This window comes from Mauremys mutica, chromosome 26 (genome assembly GCF_020497125.1).
Source record: "Mauremys mutica isolate MM-2020 ecotype Southern chromosome 26, ASM2049712v1, whole genome shotgun sequence".
NCBI classification, from domain to species: domain Eukaryota; kingdom Metazoa; phylum Chordata; order Testudines; family Geoemydidae; genus Mauremys; species Mauremys mutica.
Genome location: NC_059097.1, coordinates 14733372 through 14758229, shown reverse-complemented (window position 1 = coordinate 14758229; position 24858 = coordinate 14733372). Strand labels below are relative to the sequence as shown.

Genomic DNA, 24858 nt, shown 5'->3' with positions numbered 1-24858 from the left:
AACCCTAACCCTAACCCTAACCTAACCCTAACCCTAACCCTAACCCTAACCCTAACCCTAACCCTAACCTAACCCTAACCCTAACCCTAACCCTAACCCTAACCCTAACCCTAACCCTAACCCTAACCCTAACCCTAACCCTAACCCTAACCCTAACCCTAACCCTAACCCTAACCCTAACCCTAACCCTAACCCTAACCCTAACCCTAACCCTAACCCTAACCCTAACCCTAACCCTAACCCTAACCCTAAACCCTAACCCTAACCCTAACCCTAACCCTAACCCTAACCCTAACCCTAACCCTAACCCTAACCCTAACCCTAACCCTAACCCTAACCCTAACCCTAACCCTAACCCTAACCCTAACCCTAACCCTAACCCTAACCCTAACCCTAACCCTAACCCTAACCCTAACCCTAACCCTAACCCTAACCCTAACCCTAACCCTAACCCTAACCCTAACCCTAACCCTAACCCTAACCCTAACCCTAACCCTAACCCTAACCCTAACCCTAACCCTAACCCTAACCCTAACCCTGGACCCAAACAACCCTAGACCCAAACAACCCTAACCCTGGACCCAAACAACCCTAGACCCAAACAACCCTAACCCTGGACCCAAACAACCCTAGACCCAAACAACCCTAACCCTGGACCCAAACAACCCTAGACCCAAACAACCCTAACCCTGGACCCAAACAACCCTAGACCCAAACAACCCTAACCCTGGACCCAAACAACCCTAGACCCAAACAACCCTAACCCTGGACCCAAACAACCCTAGACCCAAACAACCCTAACCCTGGACCCAAACAACCCTAGACCCAAACAACCCTAACCCTGGACCCAAACAACCCTAGACCCAAACAACCCTAACCCTGGACCCAAACAACCCTAGACCCAAACAACCCTAACCCTGGACCCAAACAACCCTAGACCCAAACAACCCTAACCCTGGACCCAAACAACCCTAACCCTGGACCCAAACAACCCTAGACCCAAACAACCCTAACCCTGGACCCAAACAACCCTAGACCCAAACAACCCTAACCCTGGACCCAAACAACCCTAGACCCAAACAACCCTAACCCTGGACCCAAACAACCCTAGACCCAAACAACCCTAACCCTGGACCCAAACAACCCTAGACCCAAACAACCCTAACCCTGGACCCAAACAACCCTAGACCCAAACAACCCTAACCCTGGACCCAAACAACCCTAGACCCAAACAACCCTAACCCTGGACCCAAACAACCCTAGACCCAAACAACCCTAACCCTGGACCCAAACAACCTAGACCCAAACAACCCTAACCCTGGACCCAAACAACCCTAGACCCAAACAACCCTAACCCTGGACCCAAACAACCCTAGACCCAAACAACCCTAACCCTGGACCCAAACAACCCTAGACCCAAACAACCCTAACCCTGGACCCAAACAACCCTAAGGTACATTACCTTCCATTTCAGCACATCCTCCAATTCACTGACTGGCTACCGCCAATTGTACACTCACTACTCCAAACTTCACTTCAGCTATTTTGAAACCAAGAAAACACAGGGATACAGAGTCTCTGCTTGACTACACAATGATTTATTTATTCAACAAGGCATCCATTACGGTAAGAGCTTGCAAATATTGGACACTGTACAGGACTGCACACACATTCAGTAATAATGGTTTGTTATAAGGTGGTTTATTTATGTAACACAAACATTAACATAAGCAACCTTGGCATTTCACTTCCATATACTTCTACACATCCCCATCACATGTCCGAAACCATGCATCTATTGTGAGAGGCAGGAATGGGACTTGACTATACCTCCCCTAGCAACTGGCCAGCATGCTCCCTCTACAGCACCTCCATGTACAAAATGTTAAGTCAAAGACTGTCCGGGACAGTCCCAACCATGGTACAGTACAGCGAAACAGCCAAAAGGCTGACAAATTTGTTATAACGTCAGCCTTCCGGCCGTTTGACTGCACTGTACCATGGTTTCGAAAATCACTGCAGTGAGTTAGCACGCTACAACGTGGATGACAAAGGGAGTCATCCAATCACAACCAAAACTATACATTACAACTTTACAAATACAGCACACACAACATTATGAACACAATTCACAAACACTTCAGGATGCCCCAATAGATGATACAACCCTCAACTGTGTCCTCTTGCAACTTTGATGGCTAGAACATTCCAAGTGGCAAACAAACCACTCCTTTCAGAAAACAATTACATGTTGTGCAAGTACTTAAAGGAACATCACCCTATAACTGACCACACAAATGAACCCAACCTCTCCAATTCAAATAACAGAAATGACACTGATGCCATTTCATGATATAATTGCTCAGGTATCTACCAAAACACAGTGACATCAGCCCCACTGCTCTACTACATTCTAGCCATCAAACAGACAACACTTCACATCTTGACCCAAATAATACATTATCAAAGCCCAATTGCTCCGAACGACGCACACTGAAGTCTTCTCCGGTGACGCTGATACTTTCCGACCACAGAGATGGAAATAGATTCCTATGAGAATGAGAAAACAATTCACAAATTCAGTGACCTTAGATAAAATGCTAAACATCTCAGTTTCTAAAACAAAAGTACATGTGATGTCCAGTGACGTGCACCCAGTGACAGACATTTCCCATCTCCAACATCAAACAGAATAACAAATGACACATACTTAACTTGCAAAGTTGACATCAAATCCACTTCCATTTTGGGAAATAAGTACTTCATGTCCCACACAGGCATACTTCTACTTCACTTGTTCTTTGCCCAACTTTGCCCCATCTTCACACAAAACCTACAATGATAAAAACATTTCATGACACTCACAGTACACACTGACTGACACCGTGAAGACCATCTCAAACCATCTGTGATTACACACCCGGCACCTATTTCTGCATCACTCTTTTCCATTCCCCCATAAGCAAATGCAACACCAACTGCATACACCATGACACCTTCTTTTACAGATTATCGATACTAGTATCCCAACATGTACATCCACATACATGCATCAGAAAGCGAACAAGACTTTAAAAGAACAGCACACAATACAAAACAGAAAAATATAACCAGATACTCACTCTTTTTCCACCAGATGGGGCCTCACATCTATCCTTCTTTCACAAAATGCACCTCTCGAAGCCTCTTAAGGGTCTGCAAACACAAAATAATAATCTAATAAGGACTCAAAGTCAAACCCACACATGATGCAACAAATCCCACCCTATTTCTTCAACAAACCATCTACAGGAACACAGGAATCACCGGTCATGAGATTCCCTCACCCCTCCCTTGTACTGCAACTCTCAGTCCCATTACATATTTTCCACACTCGCCTCCCCACCGATACCCCTTCCCTGAGGAATATCAACACATCTTCATACCTACATCACGCAATATATTCAAGGGAAACTACTCAACATTTTAGGGCAAACACGACAACACTCTCACTAACCACCCACCTAAATCCAACCTTCTTCTAGAGAACAAGCAACAACTTAACCCACATATTGTCTTCTCCATCTGTCGTCACACACACACACAACTGGTGAGGAACCCATTCATCATAAGCCCGCCTTATCTAACACATAAAAGACCACACTCCCATCAACAGGACTGCACTAAAAGCTCTAACTTAACACTTACCTCATGGATGCAAACAGCTCCTCTGTGCCCACTGGGACCATAATTACAAAAATCCATGTAAACCAAACTGGGCACACTTGCTACAGCCCATTCCCTCAGTTCTGGACTCAGGTACCCCTGTGGCACACAAACAATAAATGCCAGATTATTGCTAGTGGTCACAACACCACAATCCCTTTGCTACACTAACCTATTTGACACCCCAAAAGAGCCCTAGCCCATTCCTACCTACAATGAAGCAGCAACCAACTACTTCTATACATTTAAAATCAACATGCAAAATACTCACATTTACACAATACTCATGGCCCTTTCCCAACACTGACAGGGGCCCCTCGGTAACTAGGATGCTCACATCCTCCTCAGAAAACCAAACACCCAAGAGAGGACAGACAAACAGGATAGTGATGATCAGTGATGCAAACCCAGTGCCATGTAAGAGAGAAAAAGGGAGAATGGAGCATCTCTAGTTACAGACAGGTCACTCTTCCATCAGTCAACTTCCTCCAGGGAAAACTCCCATTGAATGAGCTGCCTCATGAACCCATTACAAACAGGCAGGCTTTAGAGGACTCCCATCCCTACAGCCTCAACAGCACACATACTTTTTGACCATCAAACCCTCCAGCAGACACTTAACTTTGACAGCCACTCCCAATCGCTTTTTCCTTTGTACATGGGCCTTCGCTCCCATACATCGACATCTATACAGCAATACAGTGACAGTCAAAGAGACGTAGTCACAATCCTCCACAGACTGACATGACACGGTACCAGATCTGCAAATAGAAACAAAGCTCAACTGCAACCCTACTCACAAAGCACCCAACTACACAGTATGAAAGATGACCTCACCTCCATACTGCTTCCTGAAGAAAAGGAATATCTATTACACATTACACCCCCCCCCCGCACACACACACACAGACAAGCACCCACCCACCCCAGACACTCATCCACATATTACTGGCCCGCCCCACATCCCACCACAACAGGGGCCCGTCACTAACTAAACTAAGATGCTCACATCCTCCTCAGAAAACCACAACCATGTAGAAGACATATAAAGGATGAAGCAGTGACCTGCCATGCAAACCCAGTGCCATGTGAGAAAAAAGAACTGAGAACAGAGCATCTCTAGTTACAGACGGGTCACTCTCCCAGCAATCAACCTTCGTCCATGGAAAACACACGCTCCCTCCATACAACAATCTCCCACCCACCCCTTATGTGCCCATTAAGAACAGACACAGTTTAAAGGACTCCCATCCATAAACAAGAAGCCTCAACAGCTCAAATACTTCTGACCATCAAAGCCTTCAGAAAATACTTAACTTTGACAGCCGCTCCCACTCTCAATCTCTTCTTTTCCTTTCTACAGAGGCCTTCCCTCCCATACATCGACATCTGTACAGCAATGCAGTGACAGTCAAACCGATATAGTCACAATCCTCCACAGAATGACACGACACAATACCAGATCTGGAAGCATCTGCAAATACAAACAAAGCTTAACTGAAAAACCTACTCACAAAGCACCCAACTACACGGTATGAAAGATGACCTCACCTCCATACTGTTTCCTGAAGAAAAGGAATATCTACTGCACATTACACTCTACTCAAAGCAGCACCCACCCACCTTAGACACTCTAATCCACATATCGCTGGCCCTCCCCACGTCCCACCACGACAGGGGACCATCGCTAACTAAGATGCTCACCTCCTCCTCGGAAAACCACAACCATGTAGAAGACATATAAAGGATGAAGCAGTGACCTGCCATGCAAACCCAGTGCCATGTGAGAAAAAAGAACTGAGAACAGAGCATCTCTAGTTACAGACGGGTCACTCTCCCAGCAATCAACCTTCGTCCATGGAAAACACACGCTCCCTCCATACAACAATCTCCCACCCACCCCTTATGTGCCCATTAAGAACAGACACAGTTTAAAGGACTCCCATCCATAAACAAGAAGCCTCAACAGCTCAAATACTTCTGACCATCAAACCATTCAGCAGATACTTAACTTTGACAGCCACTCCCACTCTCAATCTCTTCTTTTCCTTTCTATAGAGGCCTTCCCTCCCATACATCGACATCTGTACAGCAATGCAGTGACAGTCAAACCGATATAGTCACAATCCTCCACAGAATGACACGACACAATACCAGATCTGGAAGCATCTGCAAATACAAACAAAGCTTAACTGAAAAACCTACTCACAAAGCACCCAACTACACGGTATGAAAGATGACCTCACCTCCATACTGTTTCCTGAAGAAAAGGAATATCTACTGCACATTACACTCTACTCAAAGCAGCACCCACCCACCTTAGACACTCTAATCCACATATCGCTGGCCCTCCCCACGTCCCACCACGACAGGGGACCATCGCTAACTAGGATGCTCACCTCCTCCTCGGAAAACCACAACCATGTAGACGATGGAGAAAAGATGGAGTGGTGACCTGTCATGCAAACCCAGTGCCGTGTAAGAAAGAAGAAATGAGAACGGAGCATCCCTAGTTACAGATGGGGCACTCTCCCAGCAATCGACCTTTCTCCAGGGAAATTGCACACTCCCTCCGTACAGAGAATGCCCTCATGCACCCATGAAGAATGGGCACAATGTAGAGGGCTCCCATCCCTAAACAAGGATCCTCAACAGCTCAAGTACTTCTGACCATCAAACCATTCAGCAGATACTTAACTTTGCCAGCCACTCCTGCTCTCAAGAAAGTCTTTTCCTTTCTCCAAGGGCCTTCGCTGCCATACATCAATAGCCATACAGCAATGTCATGACTGTCAAGGAGACGTAGTCACAACCCTCCATGGAATCAGATCCTGTACCAAGTAGTCTTGACACATCTGCAAATAAAAACAAAGTCTGACAGCAAACCTCAGTTATAAACTCGACTCACAAAGCTCCTAACTGCACAATATGAAAAATGACCTCACCTCCATATTGCTTCCTGAAGAGAAGGAATATCTACTACACATTACACTCCACTCAGAGAAGCACCCACCCACCCTAGACACTCTCATCCACATATTGCTGGCCCTCCCCACGTCCCACCATGACAGGGGACCGTCGCTAACTAGGATGCTCACATCCTCCTCAGAAAACCACAACCGTGTAGAAGATGGAGAAAAGATGACGTGGTGACCCGTCATGCAAACCCAGTGCCGTGTAAGAAAGAAGAACTGAGAACGGAGCATCTCTAGTTACAGACAGGTCACGCCTGCAGCAATCTACCTTCCTCCAGAGAAAGTGCACACTCCCTCCATACAGTGAACTCCCTCATGCACCCATTAAGCATGGGCAGACTGTAGAGGATTCCCATCCTTAAACAAGGATCCTCAACAGCTCAAATACTTCTGACCATCAAACCCTTCGGCAGATACTTAATTTTGACGGCCGCTCCTGCTCTCAAGAAAGTCTTTTCCTTTCTCCAAGGGCCTTTACTGCCATACATCAATAGCCATACAGCGATGTCATGACTGTCAAGGAGACGTAGTCACAACCCTCCATGGAATCAGATCCTGTACCAAGTAGTCTTGACACATCTGCAAATAAAAACAAAAAGTTTGACAGCAAACCTCAGTTATAAACTCGACTCACAAAGCTCCTAACAGCACAATATGAAAGATGACCTCACCTACATACTGCTTCCTTGAGAAGGAACACCTACTACAAATTGCACCCCACCCCTCAGAGCGCCCCACTGCAAACACTCATCCACACAGAAAATGCCAACACCTCTACACACTCATGCCCCTCCCCCTCTCCCTACACTACAGGGGCCTGTCGCTAACTAGGATGCTCACATCCTCCTCAGAAAACCACACCCATGTAAATGAGAACACAATGATGAATTGGTGACCTGTCATGCAAACCCACTGCTGTGTAAGAGAGAGGAATGGAGCATCTCTAGTTACAGACAGGTCAAGGTGCCAGCAATCAATCAATCTCCATGCAACAAACACCCACCCACCCCTCACAGGCCCATTAAGAATGGATAAACTTTAGAGAACTCCCATAAGTAATGAAAGAGCCTCAACATCACAAACACTTCTGACCATAAAACCCTTTGGCATATACTGATGTTTGGAAATTGGACAGGAACTCCCCCTCTCAACGTCCCCTTTGCCTCAGTAGACAGGTCTTCACTCCCATATGTTGAAATCACTCACAAACATACAGCACCAGCATGACAGTCAAAAATAAAAATATTCACAACCTTTCATGTCACAAGGCAACTTGGTACCAGATCTGGATACAGTTGCAAATATGAAGGAGGCTTATGACAAAATACAGAAGGTTAAGACACAAAACTCTTACTAAATATTACAGTTTCCTCAGACTGGTTCCCACCTAACCCAAACAAAACACCACAATGCTTCTACAACAGACCAACACCACAGATGTGCTACTGGTACTGGATACGGGTGTTTAACAGATGCTCTATCAGAAACAACCCCCAATGTCTTCCCTCCCAATGAAAATACAAATAATAAATCAAATACACTATGAACAACCTGAAATGAAATAAAAACACATTACAAAGCAATAAGACCAGAAAAACAGTACATTAACCACAAATACATGTCATCATTACCCTATATCAATACTCACCATGACTAAAGACACCCATAGAAGCATCTAGGCACATCTCTTTGGTCCACCACAAAGCTGAATGACTTCATGTGACAAGACACCAGCTTATATACTGCCTAAGCTCCACCCCTCCATTTCCCAGCATGCCTTAGAAGCTAAAGGCAGCTATAAATACAGACTCAGGTGACACAGAAACTCTTTAGTTCATTTCTAGCTTGACAGCAGGAAGCACTGTTCCTCTTGACATAGTGATCAATCTTTCTTCTTACAATGCAAATCTATAGAAGATTCAAACTCTATCACCAGGTAACACTATAATTACCATATTTCAGGTTCCTAAAAAGAAAATGCTACCTGCAGAGAGGATGGGACTCCATGGTAGGTGCACTTGGGGGTTGCTGAAAGAGGTATCTCAATTCCCCCAAATCGGGCCCCACACCTAAGAGAGCCCCATGCCCTAAAGAAGAACACCTAAGATAGGTACCTTTTTAATTTTTTTACTCACCCTACAGTGGGCCAGGTCTTTGGCATCATTTCAGTGGCAGCTCCTTCACTCGCTATCGGTCTTTGGCGGCATTTCGGTGATGGATCCTTCAGTGCCACGGAAGACCAGGAGCAAGTGAAGGGCCCGCCTCCAAAGTGCCACCAAACACCCAGACCACCGCCGGGTATTCTAATCAGGCCCCACACTTCCTAAAGCTGGCCCTGCTTGCCGCCCACAGCATTGCACCACCAGCAGGGCAAGCTGAGGCTGTAGAGGAGGAGGGACAGCAGGGGAGGGGCCAGAGGCTAGTCTCCCAGGCCAGGAGCTCAGGGGCTGGGCACGAGGGGTCCACGGGCCAGATGTGGCCCGCGAGCCATAGTTTGTCCATATCTGTCTTAAGGCAATGCCACCACCCTCAGCAGCATCACAGACATAAGGGTCACATAGCATATTGCCACCCTTACACCTCCACTGCTGCTGCAGCTTGTGCTGCCTGGCACTCGTCATGCAGCTCAAGGCCGACTTCATGCTGTCAAACAGGGGCTGGAACTTGCCAGAGCCCACAGCCCTCTGGCCACTCATGACTCACCAGAGGCAACATTTCATATTGAGGCGGGGAGGCAATTTTAATAATGATTCCACAGGCTAGTTGAGCACCTGAAAACTCCATGTTTCTTCCACATAATAACTTAGATACAGTACTCCTGCCAGATAAATCCTTACTCTTTAATTGAAACAAATAAATAAACTGAAAATGTGGCTTTAATTGGAGTTTGTATCTATATAAGTTTACACCAATACAGCAAGACAGTCCCACTCCCAAGCCTCAGGGAGTCAGTTCTGGACCTTTAACACAAATATCAAAAACACAAGTTTAATATTTTGTACACTAGCTTTAATACAGATATATACAAATTGAAAAAATAAATAAACTCTGCTTAAATTCCGCTTAACACACACTCTGCATTACTGCCATTATCAAGTCAAAATTAAATAAATAGTCTCTACCACAGTGAAAATCCATTCACTAAAAAAAAGACATTATTAATGTGTTTTCTCTTTTATTAAGAAAGGAAATTAATTTCTCTAAATATTTTTGCATTTATGTTTACCAATCAAAATCACATACATGACTCACTAACATTTGATTCTGTCATGGCTATTAGTATCATACACGGAACTACATTTATTTTCATACAAGTGTTAAGGTCTTTTGCAGATATCACTAAAAATACAATTTGAAAATAAGCAACCTTCAGTTGCACTGTCTAAAGTTGTGTGTTGAAGCAGAATTTATGTTCTAGCAGGATACTATTATTTGATTGTCTGACTTTTATCACCATATTGTGCTCTAGCATTGTTGTTTTAAATCATGAATGACAATTACGCCAGCCATGGCCAGGTTAGGCATTTTAGAACTCTCTTCTACCTTAACTTTAATTCTTTGAGTAGTAAAATTATGAAATGCACAGACCACAGAAACAAATAAACTAAGAGTACTGTAATCCTTGAAATGCACCGTACACATATAGTCTCTACTATTTTATTCTTTCAACAGAAGTAATAACAATAGTCCAACCATGTATGTGAAAGAGAGAGGTTGTGTGTGTTCAGGGAATGAGAGAGATAGCACACTCTCACTTTAAGCAGAGACCTCACTAATCAGAAGGTTTGTTGAGTCCATCAGCAGCACTCAGCATCTACTACTCATAACCCAGAGGCAATATCACAGATGCCTGTCACACCCCCCCCACACACACACACACCCCGAACATCAGCCCCTGCCCTCTGCACAGCAGACAAGAGGTTCCCAGGACCAGCTTTGCATGGAGCTGCGCCAAGCGCAGGGGCACTGATACAGAGGGCACCAGGGAGCCATGCCCCATTGCTTCTAATATCACTTTTTACAAGCCATAAGGGCAAGAAACATCCCTGTTTCTGAACAGGACAGGATTCAGGACACACCTCGTGTTCCCATGAGGCATACTATTGATGACACACCTCTTGTTTATGTAGGGTTAGTATTCAGGACACAACTCTGGTTTCCGGAGGGGACACTATTCAGGACACACCCCTTGTTCCCAGGAGTGATATTGATGACAGACATCTTGTTTCTGCAAGGACATTATCAGTGTCACACCTCTCGTTTCCAGTGGGGACAGAATTTGTGACACATCTCTTGTTTCTGGAGGGGACACTATTCAGGACACACTCCTTGTTCCCTGGAGGACTACTATTGATGACACCTCTCTTGTTTCTGGGGGTGGCAGTATTCAGGATACACTTCTTGTTTCTAGGGGGACTGCAATTCACGATAAACCCTTTGTTTCTGAGGGGACTAGAATTCAGGACACACCCTTTGTTTCTGGGGGGACTCCAATTCACGATACACCCTTTGTTTCTGGAGAGGACAGTATTCAGGCTACACCTGTTTCTGAAGAGACATTATTTAGGATACACCTCTTGTTTCTGGGGGAGACAGTATTCAGGATACACCCTTTGTTTCTGGGGGGACTAGAATTCAGGACACACCCTTTGTTTCTGGGGGGACTCCAATTCACGACACATTCTGTTTCTGGGGGACTACAATTCAGGTCACATCCTTTGTTTCTGGAGGGGACATTATTCAGGATACACCTCTTGTTTCTGGTGGGACTGCAATTCAGGACACACCCCTTGTTTCTGGGGGGACTCCAATTCACAACACACCCTTTGTTTCTGGAGGGGACATTATTCAGGATACACCTCTTGTTTCTGGGGTAGACAGTATTCAGGTTACACCTCTTGTTTCTGGGGTAGACAGTATTCAGGTTACACCTCTTGTTTCTGGGGTAGACAGTATTCAGGTTACACCTCTTGTTTCTGAGGAGGCTGCAATTCACGACACATCCTTTGTTTCTGGGGGAGACTATTCAGAATACACCGTTTGTTTCTGGTGGAACTACAATTCACAACACACCCTTTGTTTCTGGAGGGGACATTATTCAGGATACACCTCTTGTTTCTGGGGAGACAGTATTCAGGATACACCCCTTGTTTCTGCTGGGACTACAATTCAGAAACAAACTTTATTTCCCCCTTTGTTTCTGGGGGGACTCCAATTCACGACTCTCCCTTTGTTTCTGGGGGGACTGCATTTCACGACTCACCCTTGTTTTCTGGGGCGGACAGTATTCAGGTTATACCTCTTGTTTCTGAGGAGACTGCAGTTCACAACACACCCTTTGTTTCTGGGGAGACAGTATTTAGGATACACCCTTTGTTTCTGGTGGGACTACAATTCACGACTCACCCTGGGTTTCTGGGGGGGACAGTATTCAGGATACACTTCTTGTTTCTAGGGGTAGTGCAATTCACGATACACCCTTTGTTTCTGGAGGGGACATTATTCAGGACACACCCCTTGTTTCTGAGGAGACTGCAATTCACGACACACCCTTTGTTTCTGGTGGGACAGTATTCAGATTACACCTCTTGTTTCTGGGGAGACAATATTCAGGATACACCCCTTGTTTCTGTTGGGACTACAATTCAGGACACACCCTTTGTTTCTGGAGGGACTCCAATTAACGACTCACCCTTTGTTTCTGGGTGGGGGACATTATTCAGGATACACCCTTTGTTTCTGGTGGGACTGCAATTCACGATACACCCTTTGTTTCTGGAGGGGACATTATTCAGGATACACCTCTTGTTTCTGAGGAGACAGTATTCAGGATACACCCTTAGTTTCTGGGGAGACTACAATTCAGGACACACCCCTTGTTTCTGGGGGGACTCAAATTCACGACTCACTCTTTGTTTCTGGGGAGACTGCAATTCACGACACACCCTTTGGTTCTGGAGGGGACATTATTCAGGATACACCTCTTGTTTTTGGGGAGACAGTATTCGGGATACACCCCTTTTTTCTGGAGGGACTACAACTCAGGACACACCCTTTGTTTCTGGTGGGACTCCAATTTGCGACTCACCCTTTGTTTCTGGGGAGACTGCATTTCACTATTCACCCTTTGTTTCTGGGGGAGACAGTATTCACGATACACCCTTTGTTTCTGGTGGGACTGCAATTCACGACACACCCTTTGGTTCTGGAGGGGACATTATTCAGGATACACCTCTTGTTTCTGGGGAGACAGTATTCAGGATACACCCTTTGTTTCTGGGGGGACTGCAATTCACGACTCACCCTTTGTTTCTGCAGGGGACAGTATTCAGGGGTCACCTCTTCTTTCTATTCGTGACACAGCCCTTACATCCAGAGGGCAGGGGAGTCATAACACATCTCATGTTCCTAGAAAGGACACTATTCAGCACACACCCCTTGTTCCCAGGAGGAGTACTATCTATGACACACCTCTTGTTTCTGCAGGGGGACCACAATTCATGACACACGCCTTGTTTCTTCAGGGAGCACTATTCAGGGGACACCGCTTGTTTCCAGAGGGGCCAGGATTTGTGACTCACCCCTTGTTTCTGGAGGGCAGAGTACTCATAACACATCTCACCTGACCAGCAGGGACAGTACACAGGCCGCACCACTTCTTCTCAGGAGGAGTACTATTGATCACACGTCCCTGCTTTCTAGAGGGAACGTTATTCAAGACACACTTCTTGTTTCCAGAGGGGACAGTATTCAGAACTCACCCCTTGTTCCCAGGAGGACTAATACTGATAAAACACATGTTTCGGGGTGGGGGTTAGGGTATTCATGCCACACTCCATGTCTCCGGAGGACACTGTACTCATAACACATCTCTTGTTGCCAGAAAGGACGGTATTCGGGACACACCTCTTGCTCTCAGGAGGACTACTATTAATGAGTCACCCCTTCTGTCTGGAGGGGACACTATTTGAGACACCTCTCTCCAGAGGGAACAATATTCAGAACATACCTTTTGGTCCCAATGGGACAGTATTTGTGACACACCTTGTGTTTCTACAAGCAGTACTATTGATAACACTCCCTTTATTTCTGGAGGGGACAGAATTTGAGACACACCTCTCCTTTCCATAGGGGACACTATTCAGAACTCACTTCTTTCAAATTATGCTTCACAGAATTTACAAAGGACCCTCGGGGGTATGACAGGAAGCTCACACTGAGACAGATATATCCTTAAAGAGTTTTTACTAAAATCAATGAAATAGTAAGTCAATGGTAAAATACCCAGAGTTACAAAGGTACAATTGCATTACTGCTATTCAAAAGATACATATGATAATATAGTATTATATGCAGCAAATCTTTGGTTAACATACTTACACCCTTTCTTTAAAAGCAGCAAAGAATCCTGTGGCACCTTATAGACTAACAGATGTTTTGCAGCATGAGCTTTCCTGGGTGAATACCCACTTCTTCGGATGCAAGTAGTGGAACTTTCCAAGGGCAGGTATATATGCAAGCAAGAAGCAAGCTAGAGATAACGAGGTTAGATCAATCAGGGAGGATGAGGCCCTGTTCTAGCAGTTGAGGTGTGAAAACCAAGGGAGGAGAAACTGGTTCTGTAATTGGCAAGCCATTCACAGTCTTTGTTTATTCCTGAGCTGATGGTGTCAAATTTGCAGATGAACTGGAGCTCAGCAGTTTCTCTTTGAAGTCTGGTTCTAAAGTTTTTTTGCTGCAGGATGGCCACCTTAAGATCTGCTATTGTGTGGCCAGGGAGGTTGAAGTGTTCTCCTACAGGTTTTTGTATATTGCCATTCCTAATGTCTGATTTGTGTCCATTTATCCTTTTCCTTAGAGACTGTCCAGTTTGGCCGATGTACATAGCAGAGGGGCATATGATGGCATATGTTACATTGGTGGACGTGCAGGTGAATGAACCGGTGATGGTGTGGCTGATCTGGTTAGGTCCTGTGATGGTGTTGCTGGTGTAGATATGTGGGCAGAGTTGGCATCGAGGTTTGTTGCATGGATTGGTTCCTGAGCTAGAGTTACTATGGTGCGGTGTGCAGTTGCTGGTCAGAATATGCTTCAGGTTGGCAGGTTGTCTGTGGGGGAGGACTGGCCTGCCACCCAAGGCCTGTGGAAGTGTGGGATCATTGTCCAGGATGGGTTGTAGATCCCTGATGATGCGTTGGAGGGGTTTTAGCTGGGGACTGTATGTGATGGCCAGTGGAGTCCTGTTGGTTTCTTTCTTGGGTTTGTCTTGCAGTAGGAGGCTTCTGGGTACACGTCTGGCTCTACTGATCTTTTTCCTTATTTCCTCGTGTGGGTACTGTAGTCTTGAGAATGCTTGGTGGAGATTTTCTAGGTGTTGGTCTCTGTCTGCGGGATTAGAGCAGATACGGTTGTACCTCAGTGCTTGGCTGTAGACAATGGATCTTGTGGTGTGTCCGGGATGGAAGCTGGAGGCATGAAGGTAGGCATAGCGGTCGGCAGGTTTTCGGTATAGAGTGGTGTTAATGTGACCATCACTTATTTGCACCGTGGTGTCTAGGAAGTGGACCTCCCGTGTAGATTGGTCCAAGCTGAGGTTGATGGAGGGGTGGAAGCTGTTGAAATCGTGGTGGAATTTTTCCAGAGTCTCCTTCCCATGGCTCCAGATGATGAAGATGTCATCAATGTAGCATAGGTAGAGAAGGGGCGTGAGTGGACGGGAGCTGAGGAAGCGTTTTTCCAGGTCGGCCATAAAAATATTGGCATATTGTGGGGCCATGCGGGTGCCCATAGCGGTGCCACTGATCTGGAGATATATATTGTCATTAAATTTGAAATAGTTGTGTGTGAGGATAAAGGCACAGAGCTCAGCAACCAGTTGTGCTGTGGCATCATCAGGGATACTTTTCCTGACAGCTTGTATTCCATCAGTATGTGGGATGTTTGTGTAGACAGCCTCTACATCCATAGTGGCTAGGATGGTGTTTTCTGGAAGGTCACCAATGCATTGTAGTTTCCTCAGGAAATCAGTGGTGTCACGGAGATAGCTGGGAGTGCTGATAACATAGGGTCTGAGTAGAGAGTCTACATACCCAGACAGTCCTCCAGTGAGAGTTCCAAATCCTAGACGCCCGAGATGATGGGGCGTCCAGGATTTCCGGGTTTGTGGATCTTGGGTAGTAGATAGAATAACCCTGGTTGGGGCTCTAAGGGTATGTTGATTTGTTCCGGTGTTAGTGTAGGGAGTGTCCTGAGTAGATGGTGCAGTTTCTTAGTGTATTCCTCAGTGGGATCTGAGGGAAGTAGCCTGTAAAATTTGGTATTGGAGAGTTGTCTGGCGGCCTCCTTTTGGTAGTCAGACCTGTTCATGATGACAACAGCACCTACTTTATCAGCCTCTTTGATTATAATGTCAGGATGGTTTCTGAGGCTGTGGATGGCATTGCGTTCTGCACAACTTAGGTTGTGAGGCAAGCAATGTTGTTTTTCCACAATTTCTGCCTGTGCACGTCGGCGGAAGCATTCAATGTATAGGTCCAGATTGTCATTTTGACCCTCAGGAGGAGTCCATGTGGAGTTCTTCCATGGGCACCTGCCACATGGACCTATACATGGACCAACTGCTAGATCAGGGCCTCATCCTCCCTGATTGATCTAACCTCGTTATCTCTAGCTTGCTTCTTGCTTGCATATATACCTGCCCCTGGAAATTTCCACTACTTGCATCCGAAGAAGTGGGTATTCACCCACAAAAGCTCATGCTGCAAAACGTCTGTTAGTCTATAAGGTGCCACAGGATTGTTTGCTGCTTTTACAGAACCAGACTAACACGGCTACCCCTCTGATACTTTACACCCTTTCTTGATAACCTGGGGGTAAGAGACACAGGCCCAGCCTTGCAGCTTCAAGTTTCTTAATTTTTGATGCAGAGCTTAGAAAAACTAATGCTAAGAGCTAACTTAAACTTAAAATTCAAACCTAAGTTAGTTTTGTTTATTATGGTTTATTGACTAAGAAGAAAAGCTTAGGGAAACCAAGCTTAGTCTAGTTCCCTTGAAACAAAGTTTAAGAGCAACAAGGACAGCCTACTAATAATAGTAGTAGCCATCGTAGATAGAATAGAGTGAGTGACTGTGAGTAAGATAGAGTAAGTGAAAATGATAGAGCAGAGTGCAGTGAAGTGAAGTCCTCTAGCGAGGAGGGTCACCTCTTTTATAGGGCATAAGTGCCGGAAATCCTCCCTCCTATGGCCACAGTTTATTCCTCACCCACAAACGTTAGACTACACTTACTCCATAGGCTAATAGGTTTGTGCGTATTGATGACACGTATACAGCATACGCACATAAGTTTCCTTGTGGTGTCCCTGTTAAGTCTGTGGGCATAGGAGGGTTGAACCCCCCCCCCATGCCATTCTTCATTATCTATGGGTCTAGGTAGAAGGTTAGAGACATAGGCATGGATACTTATTTACTTCTATAACTTGTTACCTGTTAATACATCTATATTAAGAGCATTTACCCTGAAAAGTAAAGTTAACTTTCCTTAGCTTAACATACGGGATATAGCCTTAAAGTAATCTTGGCTGTAATGCAAGAAACCTCAAGTATTTGGTTTATTGTAATAAGTTTATGGATTTTTCATAGATATATTTTATATTAAACTTAAAATATATATCTATGCAAGCAAGCTGGTTAGTCCTATACGCTACATGACTCAGAATCAGGACAAGAGATTCTCCCATTGCATTCTCCTCTGAGTCGTTCAAACCTCCTTCACTCATTAGTTTTGAGTCATATTATTTACAAAAGTGCTAGCATCGTCATAATGGGGAAAAAAACAAATAAACAAACCAACCAGCCAGCCTCCCCATCCACAAACAATCTCATCTCAGTAGAAAAAGTCCTACAACAGGCTTGGCCAACAGTTGGAAACTGCAATGTAAACTCCAAATGATCTCACTGTATTTGAGATCCATTCAAATTCCCCATCCAGGTCTGTGACACTTTCATCTCAGGCCCTAAATTACTGTTTTAGGAGCAAAGAAAACAAATTGTGATCCACAAACAGAGGGCTGAAAACCCTGAGTCATAGGACACATTCAGTGGTGGAACTGTAGAAAGTGGAGAAGATCAATTCCACATGGCTCTAAAAGAGGAAACACTGCTGGGGTAATTCGGAAGGTGGGAATCCCTCTGACACGCCACTGTTTCAGGTGTCACTTTTCCCCCTCTCGGTCATAGAGTCACCAGGCGATGCTCTGGAACTACTCCATACAAAGCCAGTCAGGACTCTGGGGGAGCCTCCTCTCTCTGAGCACACAGTCAGGTGAAGAAGCTTACACAGCTTCAACTTTCCTGGGTCTGATCTCAAAGCATTCAGCATCCCCTCCCTGCCTCACCGTGCGCTTCCCACAGCGAGTCTGCCCAGGCGGGATCCTGGGGAAGCCAGAGGGCCCTGCACCCCAGCTCTGCAGTCAGCAGTGACTCTCAGAAAGCCGGGAGAACAGAAGTTTTATTATTCGACAGGAAGGCAGCGTAGAACGGAACTCATTAGCACAGAAATCAATGACTTTCAGCCCAGTCCATCTTGGAGAGTTGTGGGCCAGATGCCCTGGATTCCCACTCTTCCAGTCCCCCCAAGCAGACTGCCAGCTTCCAGCGACCCAAACTCAGACACCCCCATTGCTCCCCCTCGTCTTTGTGTCTCTTCCTGAGCAAAAAGTCACTCGGTTGCATCCCATTCCTGGGTCTCAGGTTACAAAGGCACCGTGTGATGGGTTCAGTCACAGACACCTCCTTGCGACTGTCACCTGACGTACTGAAATGACCTCTGAGCCCATTTTCCCTGCCAGCTTGGGTCTTCCAAAACCCTGCCTTGTGGAGCCAGGCACGCTAGCCTGCTGCAACACAGACCTGGGGTCTGAACCACGCCTCCAAAGCTGCAGGCTTTAAATGAAAACAGCTCAGTAGCTTACTTGTCTCCAGCACCCAGACACCCAGTTCCCAATGGGATCCAAACCCCCAAATAGATCCATTTCACTCTGTATAAAGCTTATACGGAGTAAATTCATAAATTGTCCATCCTCTGTAACACCGATAGAGAGAGATGCACAGCTGTTTGCTCCCCCAGGTTTGAATCACTTACTTTGGGTTCATTAATAAATCCTACTTAACATCATTTTTGTTTAAGTGGTTTCAAGTAAGAACAGACAGAACAAAGTAAGTCGCCCAACAAAATAAAGCAAAAACACACAAGTTTAAGCCTCATACATTAAGAAACTGATGACAGGTAATAGCTCACCCTCAGGAATGTTCCAATAAGCTTCTTTCACAGATCAGACTCCTTCTTAGTCTGGGCCCGATCCTTTCCCCAGGTAGTGTTAGTTCCAGCAGACATCTCGCTGGTAAGCAGGGGATTGCTCAAGACGGGCCCCCTTTGTGCTGCTCCACCCCCTTTTATAGTGTTGGCACAAGGCGGGAATCTTATCTCTCTGGGTCCCCACCCCTCCTGCTAAATGGAAAAGCACCAGGTTTAAGATGGATTTCAGTACCAGGTGGCATGGTCACATATCACTGTAAGACCCCTCATCTCCATTCCCCATGGGCTGGCCCACACCTACACAGGAAGGCGTTCAAGTAACTAAGGCCATTTACGACTGATTCTTTCTGGAGCACCCTTAAAGGCCTCCACTTAATACGTTTACATCAGTGAGACAAGTTTATGTCTTATTCTCCTAGCTCCAGATATAGAGATAATACATGAAAACACATAGGATGAACACACAAAGTAGATTACAAGCTTTCTAATGACACCATACAAGGGGTATTTAACGTAAAGCATATTCCAGTTATGTCATATTCAGAAGCATGTTTCCATAAAGCATATGGAGTGCAACGTCACACGCCGGTCACAGCATAGGTGCAGGCAGCTGGTGCAGCCTCACCCACCCCAGAGATTTCAGCCAAAGTCACACACCCCTATTACCACACAGAGGGAAACTGAGGCACACACTGTATTCATGCAAAACAGTAAAACTCACACAGGCTCAACAGTAAGACTCACATACAACATAACAAGGGAAAATCCCCACTTCGTCACACTCTCTATCCCTGCTCCTTCTCTGTTATATTTACATTGAGAAAAATGGGGCAGAACCCAGGGCAACATGGGAACAACTGAGAATGAGACAATCTGTCCTGGTGACTAACAATCACTTTGCAGTGGGAGGAAAAGTATAAACGTGATGCTCCAAATTTCATAGAATCATAGAATATCAGGGTTGGAAGGGACCTCATAAGGTCATCTAGTCCAACCCCCTGCTCAAAACAGGACCAATTCCCAACTAAATCATCCCAGCCAGGGCTTTGTCAAGCCTGACCTTAAAAACCTCTAAGGAAGGAGATTCCACCACCTCCCTAGGTAACCCATTCCAGTGTTTCATCACTCTCTGAGTGAATAAGTGTTTCCTAATATCCAACCTAAACCTCCCCCTCTGCAACTTGAGACCATTGCTCCTTGTTCTGTCATCGGCTACCACTGAGAACAGACTAGGAAAAGTGATGGAGGTTGTGTCCAGTGGTGAGGAAATTTGCTACATTACCCTGGCCGCTATATGGGCTATTTTCTTCATTGAAAAAAATAGTTGTGTTTTTACATCAGGATCCCTAACTCAATCTAGCTAACTCCATGGAAAACCCTAGTGGGGTCAAGGCCCAGGTAGATTTTAACTTCTATGTACTGAGTAAAGGTCACTCCTGGCTCCCCCACCTGGGGCTGACGGACATTCCTGGAGGGACACACACTTCCATGATGCAGAACAAAGGAGTTGATGAAAAACACTGTGGGCTTCACCCCGAGGAAGGGTGAGCTGCAAAAGGGAAAAGGGAAAAGCAGACAACTCACATGAAGGAGCAGAGACGCCACAAATGCTCCCTTAAAGTTCACTACTTGGGAATTAGCAAAAGGAAAAAACAATCTTTTCTGAGACCCAGATGAGATTTTCATGGTGTTTATCTCCCTTGCAGCTTCTCTGGTGATAAATAAGAGAAGAGTCATGATGGAAGAATTTCCCACACTCACAGCATTTATAGGGTTTTCTCTCTTGTGTGGCTCCTCTGATGTGTAGTAAGGTTTGAGCTCCAAGTGAAGGTTTTCCCGCACTCACGGCATTTATAGGGTTTCTCTCCTGTGTGCATCCTCTCATGTGCAGTAAGGTGCGAGCTCTGAGCAAAGGTTTTCCCGCACTCACGGCATTTATAGGGTTTCTCTCCTGTGTGGATCCTCTGATGTGTAGTAAGGTGTGAGCTCCAAGTGAAAGTTTTCCCACACTCACGGCATTTATAGGGTTTCTCTCCTGTGTGGATCCTCTCATGTGCAATAAGGTGTGAGCGCTGAGCAAAGGTTTTCCCACACTCACGGCATTTATAGGGTTTCTCTCCTGTGTGGATCCTCTCATGTGCAATAAGGTGTGAGGTGCAAGTGAAGATTTTCCCGCACTCACGGCATTCATAGGGTTTCACCCCTGTGTGGATCCTCTGATGGCGAATAAGGTTTGGGCTCTGAGCAAAGGTTTTCCCGCACTCACGGCACTCATAGGGTTTCACCCCTGTGTGGATTATCTGATGTGTAACAAGCTGTGCGGAGTGAGCAAAGGTTTTCCCGCACTCACAGCATTCATAGGGTTTCTCCCTTGTGTGGATTCTTTCATGTGTAATAAGGCCTGAGACCTGAGCAAAGGTTTTCCCGCACTCACGGCATTTGTAGGGTTTCTCTCCTGTGTGGGTCCTCTGATGTGTAATAAGGGTTGAGCTCCGAGCAAACGTTCTCCCGCACTCATAGCATTTATAGGGTTTCTCCCCTGTGTGGCTCCTCTGATGCGTAATAAGGTGTGAGCTCCGAGCAAAGGTTTTCCCGCACTCATGGCATTTATAGGGTTTCTCCCCTGTATGGATCCTCTGATGACGAATAAGGTTTGAGCTCTGAGTGAATGTTTTCCCGCACTCACAGCATTTATAGGGTTTCTCCCCTGTGTGGCTCCTCTGATGGTTTAAAAGGCATGAGTGCTCAGTGAAAATTTCCCCACACTTGCAGCACTCATGAGGTCTCACTCTGGCGTGGATTCTCTGATGACGTGAGCGTCTCCTGAACTTTTTCCCACCCTCAAAGCCTGTGTTATTTCTCTCTCCCGTCAGGATTCTCTGCTGAGCCGTGGCTTCCTTGAGGCCTTTGTGAGTTCCCCGATAATTAACAGATATTCCAACTTTCTGTGCTGGCTGGTTTCCCTGCCGCTTCTCTGGCCTGTGCTGCCACTGAGAGCCTTTGCGCTGCTCACAACTCCTGGACACACTCCCTTTGCTTCTTTGCAACAATGCCCCACGCGCTTCCACTTGCTCCTCTTCCTGCTGAGGCTTCTGCTCCATGGTCTCTCTCACCATCCCCTCACCTGCTGGGACAGAGAAAGGAAAACCTCAGAAACCAGAAGGGAAAAGCGGGTGGGGGGGGGACAAACCAAGAGAATAGCTGGAGATGGAGAAAAACCAGGGACTGAATTTCCCCAAAGGGGAGAGAGGAGGGGATACATTCTGTATCCAGTTCACACCCAAACACTCAGGGAGAAGGGAGTTTGGGGAGGGAACTACTGCCAGGAGTTAGGATGGGTAGGAAGCCATGAACAGTATCTGCCCTGAGGATAGGACACCTGCTGGGGACCATCCTGAACCCAGAGACCTCACAAGGTCTTTGCTGGGAATCCCAGCTGTTTCCTTCAAACACTGAGAAGGTTTAATGATCCCTCACCCATGCACCTGCCTCTCAGGATCTCTCTTTCCTCTGAGCCCTGGAGATCTGGGGCCCACGGCTCTTCCCCTCGTTCCAGCTGGGAGATGACATCAGGTTTGGAAACTGGGAACCCTGCTCAGGGGAAAGACGACCAGTGAGATCAGGTAACACGCAAAAGAAGAACTTACTCAATTTGTGCAGTAACAATGGTTCTCTGAGAGGTGTCGCCCTATGGGTGCTCCACTGTAGGTGCTAGCATGTTAAAAATAGCTGTGTAGATCGGTGGCTTTCCACACTACTGTACCCCTTTCAGGAGCCTGATTTGTCTTGCGTACCTCCAAGTTACACCTCATTTAAAATTACTTGCTTATAAAATCAGACATAAAAATACAAAAGTGTCACTGCACACCATGAATTGCTGACTCTCTCATTTTTTTACCATATCATTATAAAATAAATAATTGGACTATAAATATTGTACTTACATTTTAGTGTATATTATATAGATCAGTATAAACAAGTCATTGTATGAAATTTTACTCTGTACTGACTTGGCTAGTGATTTTTCCATAGCAACTCTGGAAGACCTCTGTGTACCCCAGGGGTACACATACCGCTGGTGTAGACGCTGCAGCTCAGGCTTAAGAGACTGAGCTCCAGCCCAATCTGCAACATATTCGCATTTACATACAGCCCGCCAAGGCTAGTCTGGGGACCCAGGCTGGGAGGGTCTCTCCCAGAGGCAGCACAGACATCGCAAAGTGCAATACAGTTGTGTTCTCACGTTCTGCTTGCCTTGGACCCAGTCATTACACATTCATATGTGGACAGTTCTTGATCGTGTTTCACTCCTTCACACCCAGTAACTAACAAAGAGGGAAGCTGACCCATGCATATTTTTCATTAAAGAAACTACTAAATAAAGACCCCATTCTCCAGAGGGAGACAACGTCGAAGTGAAGGGCTAGGATCATGAATCATAAAATCACAGAAACATATGGGGTTAAAGGACCTCGAGATGTCAGCTAGTCCATCCTCCAGCCCTGAGGCAGGACCCAGTATACACAGACCATCTGTCTAACCTCTTCTTAAAAACCTCCAGTGACCAGGATTCCACAACCTCTCTTGGAAACGTATTCCTGTACTTATCTATACGCACAGCTGGAAAGTTTTTCCTAAGATCCAACCTAAACATCCCATGCTGCAGAACAAGCCAGTTACTACTTCTCCCTACCCTAACCCTAAGCAGGAGAGGATAAGGCAGGGGCGGGCAAAGTTTTTGGCCTGAGGGCCACATCAGGTTTCCAAAATTGTATGGAGGGCCAGTTAGGGGAGGCTTTGCCTCCCCAAAGAGTCAGGCATGGCCAGGCCCCAACCCTCCCTGCTTCTCACCCCCTGACGGCCCCCACGGGACTCTTACCGCATCCAACACCCCCGTTCCCTGATGGCACCCCCCGGACTCATGCCCCATCCACCACCCCCTGCTCCCTGTCCCCTGACCACCGAGGACCCTCTGCCCCTGACTGCCCCCCACCATATATGAATGTATATATGACATAACTGGAATATGTTTTATGCTACATATTCCAGTTAACATATCTATGTGAAGGTTATGATCTAGTGAATCTATTAATCCTATTTGTATGCACATAGCATTTTTGTATTCGAAGTTATGAATATTGGCTGTATACTCAGGGCCAGTGCAACCCATTAGGTGGCCTAGGCAGTTGCCTAGGGCACTAGCATTTGGGGGACGACATTTCGGATCCTTTGGCGGCGACTGCGGTGGCCGGATCTTCGGCCGCCCTGGTCGTCATCGGCATTTAGGTGGAGGGAGCTGGGGCAGGAGAGCGCGGGGAGGGCCGCCTGCAGCAAGTAAGGAGGAGCACAGCACGCAGGGGAACCACTCCCTGCTCCAGCTCACTTCTGCTCCACCTCCTCCCCTGAGCACGCCACCCTGCTCTGCTTCTCTCCCTCCCAGGCTTGCGGCGCCAAACAGCTGATTGGCGCTGCAAGCCTGAGAGGCGGGAGAAGTGGAGCGGCGATGGTGTGCTCGGGGAGGAGGCGGAGCACAGGTGAGCTGGGGCGGGGAGCTGCCGCACGGCTCCCTGGGCCAGGGGGAGCTGCCGCGGGGGGGGGGGGACCTCAGGGTGGGGGAGGGAGCTGCCGCGGGGGGGGCAACTTAGGGCAGAGGCGGAGAGCTGCCACAGGGCTCTGGGGGGGGGCACAAGGTGGAAGTTTCGCCTAGAGCACGCAACAACCTTGCACCCGCTCTGTGTATACTTGTCTGATTCTTAGTAGGTTTTAGTGAAGCAGTTGGTTGGCTTCGTGAGAAAAGACTATTCTCAGTGCGTGCTCAGTCAAGGAGCCTTTAAGCCAACAATGAATTTGGAGACATCAG

The 24858-nt window shown here is 46.5% G+C and overlaps 1 long non-coding RNA gene and 1 pseudogene across 1 annotated transcript; both read right to left on the bottom strand.

Moving 5' to 3' along the window:
• LOC123356693 overlaps positions 1 to 22866 on the bottom strand; it is a 200773-nt pseudogene extending 177907 nt beyond the window's left edge.
• Positions 1915 to 3809, bottom strand: LOC123356703. Its single transcript, XR_006575412.1, has 4 exons — positions 3688 to 3809; positions 3123 to 3195; positions 2711 to 2833; positions 1915 to 2550 (listed from the first exon to the last, which is right to left on the bottom strand). It is a non-coding gene; the product is annotated as an uncharacterized LOC123356703 (long non-coding RNA).
• Positions 22867 to 24858: the final 1992 nt, after the last annotated feature.